Source organism: Vicia villosa, unplaced genomic scaffold (assembly GCF_029867415.1).
Source record: "Vicia villosa cultivar HV-30 ecotype Madison, WI unplaced genomic scaffold, Vvil1.0 ctg.002495F_1_1, whole genome shotgun sequence".
Taxonomy (NCBI): Eukaryota; Viridiplantae; Streptophyta; class Magnoliopsida; order Fabales; family Fabaceae; genus Vicia; species Vicia villosa.
In genome coordinates, this window is record NW_026705947.1 from 53,256 (window position 1) to 62,361 (window position 9,106).

Sequence of the window (9,106 nt, forward strand, 5' to 3'; positions counted from 1 at the left end):
TGCTACTTTTACAAAAAATAAATAAATATAGGGAAGTAAACCAAAATTGACATATTGTATGATAGGGTGCAAAAATGATATTAACTCTTATATTTTTTTATAAAAATATAATTGTTTATTTGTTTTTAAAATTTAAATTATTATTATTAATAATTTTAAAACAGGAAAGGAGAAAATAATTATTATTAAAAAGGGAATATTGTTATAATTATTTATTTCTTATTTTATTTGTAAATTTATCTCTTCTTTGAATTTTTATTGCGAAATAATATAGTCTCAATAAGATAACCATGAAATTTTAAATTAGTTCAACATGATACAATGTAAAGTTCATTCTCTGAATACAGTTAGTAGTATTATTGATATTTATTAAATAAATATTTAAAAATTCATATAAAGTTATTCATAATATATTTATATCAAAATTACATTGTTTTCAGATCAAATTTGAATAGATGTTTTTAAATATGACATTAAATGTAACCGTTATATCCATTGAAATACTATTTTTTTCAATGAATTAACTATTTTGAAGATTAGTTGAATTATCAATGTTGTTCATATCCATTAAATTTACAAATTTTTTCAAAGTAAACTTCTATAGTTAAAGAATCATTCATTTCATTCAACATTTCCTAGAAAAACAATACCTGAATCAGTCCCTTCATGCATCCATACAAATTATTTATATAACTTGCTCTTGCTCTTGTGATTTCAACTTACATCAAAACTATCACTACTTTGCAAACCTTTCTGAACCTCTCCCAATGGCAGCAATCACCACTCCTAGGCCTAGCCTTCCTTTTTGCCCTCCACCAAAGGACCGGTGTAATACGGTGAACTGAATTTATCGAAATGTCGCGGTAAGCAAGAGTCGCCACCGACTTTTATTTTATCCAAATTAACAGAAAGGCTAAAAGAACAGGAAAAACCTTTTAAATAAAAACTGAGTTCGGGGGGTAATTTATACAAAGGGAAGGTGTAAGGCACCCTTTGCATCCATGGTTTTCCATGGGCTCTTAATTGCTTTGCTCTTTCAGAAACCAAAAGTTTAGAAATGTAGAAGAAGAAGAAACAAGGACTTTAGCTCGTAAATGAGCGTAGCCTTATTGAAGTTTTTTAAGAATAAGTGTAAGAAAAAGATTTTTAAACAAGAGCAAAGCAATTAGGGGCAAATTACCTATGTTCTTTTAGCCTTTCAGGGCTATCCATACCATAGGAGGGTAGGGAAGTCCTTTTATTAGGAGGTTGAAGGGTCGTCGAATTATCGTTCGCCACAAGACTGTCCCTGCCATAGAGGGGCAAGTAGTCTAAGGGAAGGATCAGAATAGCCATTTACTTTTAGGCAACTGAAGGATACCTCAACACTTCGTAGGCAACTTCGAGGTACGAGATCATATTAGCGAATCGAAGGCAGCATCATTAGGGACTTATGATCTGAATGAACTGAGGGCAACATTGCTGAGGTATCCTCGTATTCGAGGGACTTGGCTATTCTACATTAAAACACAAGGCAACAGGCAACAAGAGGGGTACCATAAAAGGTGCGTGGGTGCAACAATCACGTGATCAGATTCAGAATAAGTTATCTTGTAATTAAGTGATTCTATATTCAGTTCAAGGTTGCACTCCCTAAATTACTAACCACGCAGTAATATAATGCAGTTTTAAGTGCCTTCAAGGCCAAACAATACAACCTCGAAGTAGTTACATGATAAAACATGGGGAAGGGGAAAAGGCAATAATAAAAACCCCACCAAAGCAAGGAGGTTTGACATAAGTAATAATTAAAAATTAAAAATAAATTAAGTTTTAGGGTTACCGACTAATTGAGCTTTGACGGTTGGCTAACCCTGAAAAAATTGGAAAAGGAAAAACAAACACAAAGGGGTGAGTGTATGGGCAGTTCATTGATATTGAAAATAATAAACAAAATAAAATCAGAAAGGCAAAAATAAATAATTAAATTAAAAGGGCAAAAATAAATATTTAAATTAGAAAAATAGAATCAGGGACTTAGCTTTGATCTGACATGGCTCGTAGTCGGAGGAAATCCTGGTGCTAACCTTGAAAAAACTGCGCAAGGAAAACGTTTTCAGTGTAGGAGTGATCTTCGCAAACCCTGATTAGGGTACGAATTAAATAGAAATAACAGAATAAATAATCAATTTAATTAATTATTGGTTTTTCAACCTAATTAATTAAATCGATGAAAAACAAGTTTCGATTAAATATATGACCTTAATGTTTATTTTTAATTGATTAATAAAAAAAATTGCTTAATTTTTACAAATAATTTAAATAAATCAAAATCAATTTAATAATAATAAAAATTACTTAATAATACAAAATAAATAAATAGATATTTATTTATTATGTTTTAAGAAGAATTTTAGACAATATTTGTATATATATAAGAAATATAGAATTTTAAAAGATTTGTATATATATACATAAAATATTAAACATAATAAATATGTATATAAATAATATAAAAAAAAGAATTGTGTAATAAAAAATAAAATAAAATTGCAAAAAAACTTAACTTATGATCTGGTGTGATGCGCGCTGAAGGTCCATGGTGTGGTTGCGCTATGGCATGCGTTGGATTAAGATTGGAGAATGATCCAATGGCTGGGAAGTGAAGGCGCATGGTACCAGTGTGGGTCATAACGCACCAAGCCCAGAGATATTTTGAAACCTTTTGCGCGCGCGAAATCAACGAATGGAGGGAAGACACGTCTTCGTCTTCAACCTACTCCGTCGTCTAAAACCTGCAAAACACTTTTACCTACGGACAACAGTTGTAGCTACAAACATGGACCTCCGAATACATCCAAACCATGATATAAATTCTTCGCGAGGCCATGGATGAGATCGTCCAAGCCTCACGAACACAAACATGGCTCTAATTTGGCCTAATTTTCCTGCAAACAGAAAGCCCTAAAAAAAACTTGGAAACCCTAACTATGGAATACCATGGTACAGGTCCTTAAACATCCAATAGATCATTCAGAAACATCATATTCATTCATATGAACACAAATTTATCATTAAAAACAGTTTATGATGCATGAATGAGGATAATCGATCAAATTTAAATTGGTACAAACCGTGGCTTGAAGGAGATGATTCTGGGGGTGTTGATGGCGTGCAAGTGTCCCAAAAGCTTCAGCAACTTCACAGGAATGCAAATCGATCCTCAAATTGTCTAGAGAATGGCTGCAATTCAGAATCCGAGTTTGAGATTTTCTCCACTTTTGATACTTGGTTTAGGGTTCTTTGGCTGCAGAATTCGTGAATTTTAGGTTTGTCTAGCTTGCATTTATATATATATATATATATATATATATATATATATATATATATATATATATATATATATATATATATATATATATATATATATATATATGAGATGGACTTAGGGCAACAAAATTGTGACAAATCCAATTGAATCTTGATATTTGATGTTTGGGAAATTTGATTGAAATTATGGAAGAAATCTTTCTAATTATGGCCAAATTTCAATCCTTTTTTACCAATCTCCTTGTGCACGAAATTTGTATCATATAAAGTGTGATTTGATGATTGAATGTGATTGGAACTAAGAAAAAATCAAATCTTTTCAATTCTTCTTCCAAATATTGATTAAATCCATGATTTTAATGAAATAAAATTCAAATAAAATCAAATTTTAATCATATTTTCGTGGCTTGGATATTGAGTATCTTTGATGGCTTGGGGAACAAGATTGAATAAAAAAAGATTGGGTCCTTTTGCAAAAAGATTCATTTTGGAGCCCATTACTTCACATTTTTTCTTCAAAAATTGTCCAACTTTGACAAGGCATATCTCCCTCAATTTTTAAGATATGGAGGAGTTATAGGACTTTTTGGAAACCTCAAGATGTCCTCTACAAGCTTTTTCCCATTTGGAGAATTTATCTTGGTGACATTGGCTTTAACAAAAAACTGCTTTTGGTTGACTTTCAAAAAGGACCTATAATCTTTTGCTCCATATCTCTCAAATGAAGCATTTTTAGACTTGGCATGTGAGAGAAAAAGTTGTATAGAATTCAATTTCCTTCAAAATGAGCTTTGGATGGGAAATTTCTGATGTTCCATGTGGAAGTTATGGCTGGTCAAAGTTTAGTTGACTTTCTCCTATGAAAACCCTAATTTAGAAACTTTTGAATTTGTTGATTTTTGATCTTTCCTTGATGAACCATGATCAATTCTTGATCAAATGGGTAATGATACTTCAAAATAAGGATGTTGACAAAAATTCAGGAGTTTTGACTGTACTTTGACCACAGTTGACTTTTAGGTCAAATCAGTCGACTGTTGACTTTCTGAGTAATTGAGTGACCAACTCTTTGAATCGAGTCCTGAATTTTGTCATGGGGGTAGTTTGGAATATCACAAACCATATGAGATGCCTTGTAGCTTTGGATCCATTGATTTTATTCAGAACAACAAAAACCCTAGTCCTTTGAGTCTTTGTTTAGGAGGGGGTGTCTTCGAGCATTGTGCCTTGATTTGAGTTTGAATAAGAGAAAAAGTATAGGCAAGTTTTGGGGTATGACAACCAGAAAGGTGAAAACAAGGTCGAATTTTTCGACTTCATTTCACTGACAAAAGAAGGAAAAGTACCAAAAGAGTTCATTTGGCCAATTGAGAATTGGGTCAAAAGCAGTGGAGAAATCATTGAACTACCACTCATTGACATTGGCCTCATCAAGAATGATGAATCTGCAATGGCCAAAGCTGCAGAGATTGTGAGAGAGGCATGCATAAAGCATGGTGCCTTTGAAGTCACCAACATTGGTGTGGATGTAGATTTCAACGATCTTGTTCTTCAAGAAACCGGTAACATTTTCAAGCTTCCGTTGGACGAGAAAATCAAAGCTATAGCGAAAGATTCTGGTTTCTCAGTTGCTCATGCAGAGAGGTATACTACTGTTTTGCCATGGAAAGAGACATTCACTTTCATGTACAATCACAACAGCAAAAATGAGACTCAGGTTATTGATGTTGTTGATTCTCTCTTAGGGAAAACGTTTCAACAAACTGGGTAAGAACTATGAACCTCACTCCATCAAGTTCTATATTTTTGTTTTTTGAAAAATAGGCTCATTGTTTATATTTTGATTTTTGAATAGGTTGGTGTATCTGAAATACTGTGATGCAATGAATGAGTTAACCAAGGTGATTTTTGAGCTATTGGTTATTAGTCTGGGTGTGGATCGGAACCATTATCAAAGCTTTTTCGAAGATGATGTGTCAATGATGATGTAACTCGATGGGAGAACTGACTTTATTTTCGCAAACGAATGTTGCGGTGAGCAAGAGTCGCCACCGACTTTTATTTTGTCAAATTAAGAAAGGTATAAAAGTACGGGAAAGACCTTTTGAGAAAAAGGGTTCGGGGGGTAAGTTATGAAAAGGGAAGGTGTAACACCCTTCTAAACCCCGCGACAATTAAATAAATATTTTAGAGTACATGAAACAAGAGTGCCACAATTCAATTTAAAAACAAACATCATACGTCATTGCCATGCATTCACTGAGGAAATTCAACATAATTCATCATAACTCATAAAATAATCTCATATCAGCACAGCGGAAATCCAACATTCGGTTGAGTATAACATCTTTAATACTACATCCCAAAATAAAACCAAGATCATAAAGATAGAGTCATTAAAACATGAACCCTAAGCTAACGTTCCCCAGTGTTACAATTATCAGAGCATGACACCGACTCGAACTAATGAACTAGCCTATCAGCTATCCTCACCAAAATCAGGCCGCTACACTTCAATCTGAAAAATGATCAACAGTAAGGTGAGTCTCATTCACAATTAAACAATGTTATTAGTTCATAAACGATAGAACATCAACAGTATAATATTCACCCAACATCAACATATATTCAGGCAAGTTTCATCATCATAAACAACCAACACATCATCAATATTTATAACACTGGACAAACACGTAAACCATGGGCAAAACAAACAACTACTCATTCTGCTCTTATATCATTCAAACACAAAAGTGAAGCAATAGCAACAAGTTCGAGTGGAATGAATACCTGACCGGAGGGAGGTTGCATCGGCGTGATTGGGCGGCATACAGATTCGTGTGCGGCGGTGCTAAGCTGTTCGCGATTGGTGGCTCTTGGCGGTGTTATGCGGCTGTTGAGGTGATGAAGGGGTTGATGCATTCTATTGTTGCTGCGTTAAGACTTTGAATCGATTCCTTTCTCCTGCAAAATACTGTTATACACATATATTGATACAAAATTGTTAGTACTAAGAAAATCTATTTCAGTGTTAATCTTTACAGGTTTATTGTGTTAGTTTAATTAATGGTTAAAAAGTGAATGATGACGATGTTATTATTTGGCTGTTGTGAAATTGTGGTGGAATTTAAGATTGTTTGAAAGTAATTGATGAAAAATGTTAATGGTGTTAATTTATATAAACGATGGTGATGATAGTTGAGTGATGTTCGTGAAGGATGGTGATGATGATTAGATCTGCAAGTTATGATAAATTTGTCATGGTGTTGTTGTTGATTGGATTATGGTGATTTGTGTTTCTGGATCCAATTCAGTTTCGTCTTCTTTTCTACCAAGATCCCTCTGTTATGTGATACACACTATAATGAACATATATTTACATAGCAAACAAAACTATTATAATTATTATAATAAAATTCTATATCAATACAATTAGCATACATAATCATATTATAAAGAAAAAAACTTTTTACAAATGTTAGATGTATAAAGTGACGGTAGAAAAAAAATAGCATGATTGTATATACAAATCAAATGTAGTAATAACAACATTATATATATATATATATATATATATATATATATATATATATATATATATATATATATATATATATATATATATATATATATATATATATATATATTAGTGTGTATCACAAGTAGGGTGGCAAAACGGGTCCGGCCTGCGGAGAAAACCCGTTTTACCCGCACTTTTTCGCAGGGCGGGGCAAGGTTTTAGGTCCGCTCTCTTTAATGAATCCGCCCCGTTTTTTTGTGGGCTTTTGCGGGCATTTGTTCTTTCATAGAATTTTACTATTTTTAGGCCTAAAAAGCCGAATGCCCGCGGGCTTTCCCCGCCTTCACTTTTTTGCGGGGCGGGACAAGGTTTTAGACCCACACTCTTAAAAAAGCCCGTCTCGCCCCGCCCCGTTTTTTCGCGACTTTTGCGGGGCGGGCCTAAACGGGGCGGGCATGCCCGTTTGCCACCCCTAATCACAAGTGCCTATTGACGAATAATTGACCGGTGGATCTGAAAATTTTGTGTAATTTGTTATAGTAAAAGTAAAACCATCAGTTTAAGATCATATGGTAAACGATAAATAAATTAAAATTGAAATAAAAAAATGAAAAAAATATGGGGCCTCATATGAAAATCATCGGCCAAACAAGGTTTGAACAAAAGAAGTTTTGAAAGAGAGTGTGAAAAAGTTTTAAAAAATGGTAGAAGTGTGAATTGAAATTGCGGTGAATTGTTGGTTATCGTTAAAGGAAAGAGTGTGGAATGCTCTATTTATGGAGTGAAATTAGGTCAAGACCAATCCTAAATAAGGAAATGATCCAACCCAAAGGCCCATGGACCGTGTCCAGGTGCAAAAAAAAGAAGATTAAAAATAGTTTAAAAACTAACAAAGTGCACCCGGCAGGATTCATACCCTAACCTTTTGTTTGCAAGCCTTTCATTATTACCAATTATGCTATGTTATTTATTTGAAATAAAAAGTCAATTGAAAGTCTATGAAGCATAGGCAAGCATTCTTCTATATTAAAATATAACAGTTTAAGAGTAGACTACTATATTTTAAAATAGACTTTAAATCGAATATTTATAAAATTCAGGATGTCAATGTAAATGAACCCGAGATTTTATAAAATCCAATTTTTTGAAATAGTTTTGAAAATTTTTGTCACTAAAAAGTGTGGACAAATTTTGGGGTACAAAAGATGAGATGCAACTTTTATCCCCTTGCAGTGCAAACCTTAGTGGTGCACATGGAAATGGCCCTCATTGTGATCCAATCTCTCTCACTCTTCTCCTTCAAGATCAAGTTGGAGGGTTAGAAGTTTTTGCTGACAACAAATGGCTTGTTGTTCCACCAAAACCTAACACCCTTGTCATCAACATAGGTGACACTTTCATGGTACGCAATATTATATCACATCATTATATTTTCATAGTTGAAAGTAACACGCATTTACACATTCGAGGTATTCGAGATATAAGTGACCGTTCAATCAGGATCTGATAGTCCAACAAAATATAAATTTTATGTATTTCCTTGACTACAAGAAAACCGGTTATACATTTTATGTATGTAAACTTATTAATTATGTCTTTTAGGCATTGACCAATGGATTGTACAAGAGTTGTCTCCATAGGGTTTTTGTTAGCAACAAGGTGGAGAGGAAGTCCTTGACTTTCTTTGTGAATCCAAGAGGAGACAAAACAGTGAGTCCTACTGATGAGCATTTAGGAAAAGAGGAGTCAAGAAAAGACTCGAAGAGTTGATGCTCACACAAAAGACTCGAAGAGTTGATGCTCACACACTTGACAGTTTCGTAGCTTGGCGAACCTCTTCTGATGAATCCAACTGATATTTGATGCTAATGAATAATAGATAATAAGACTTGTTGTGTCAACCATAGTTCAATATGGTTTGTATAATGTTCAATTAATAAATTGAATACCTTGGTTATTAGTCACCATCTTATATTATTTTCTCAAGTAGTGGGTTTTAATTTTCAAGATAATTTGTTGTATGGACTGTGATGGAGCACAAACTAAATGAATACGTTTTTCTTAGAATTATGTTATGTTTATATTATTTGAAAAAATTTAGACTAAGAAGTGTTTTGGCTCAACCGTTAAAAAGGTAGAAGTTTAATCATCAACTTTGATCACTCCACCAAAAACATTGATACTTACTTAGATGTTGGAGTGTTAACCTTATAGGTTTATTTTGCATTGTCATAACGTAGATTCGATTCACCGTATTAAGACATTTTCCCACCATTT

At 33.4% G+C, this 9,106-nt stretch overlaps 1 pseudogene; it reads left to right on the forward strand.

Annotated features, from left to right (window-relative positions):
* The first annotated feature begins 767 nt into the window (after positions 1-767).
* Positions 768-8,685, forward strand: LOC131638970 (gibberellin 20 oxidase 2-like; annotated as a pseudogene).
* Positions 8,686-9,106: the final 421 nt, after the last annotated feature.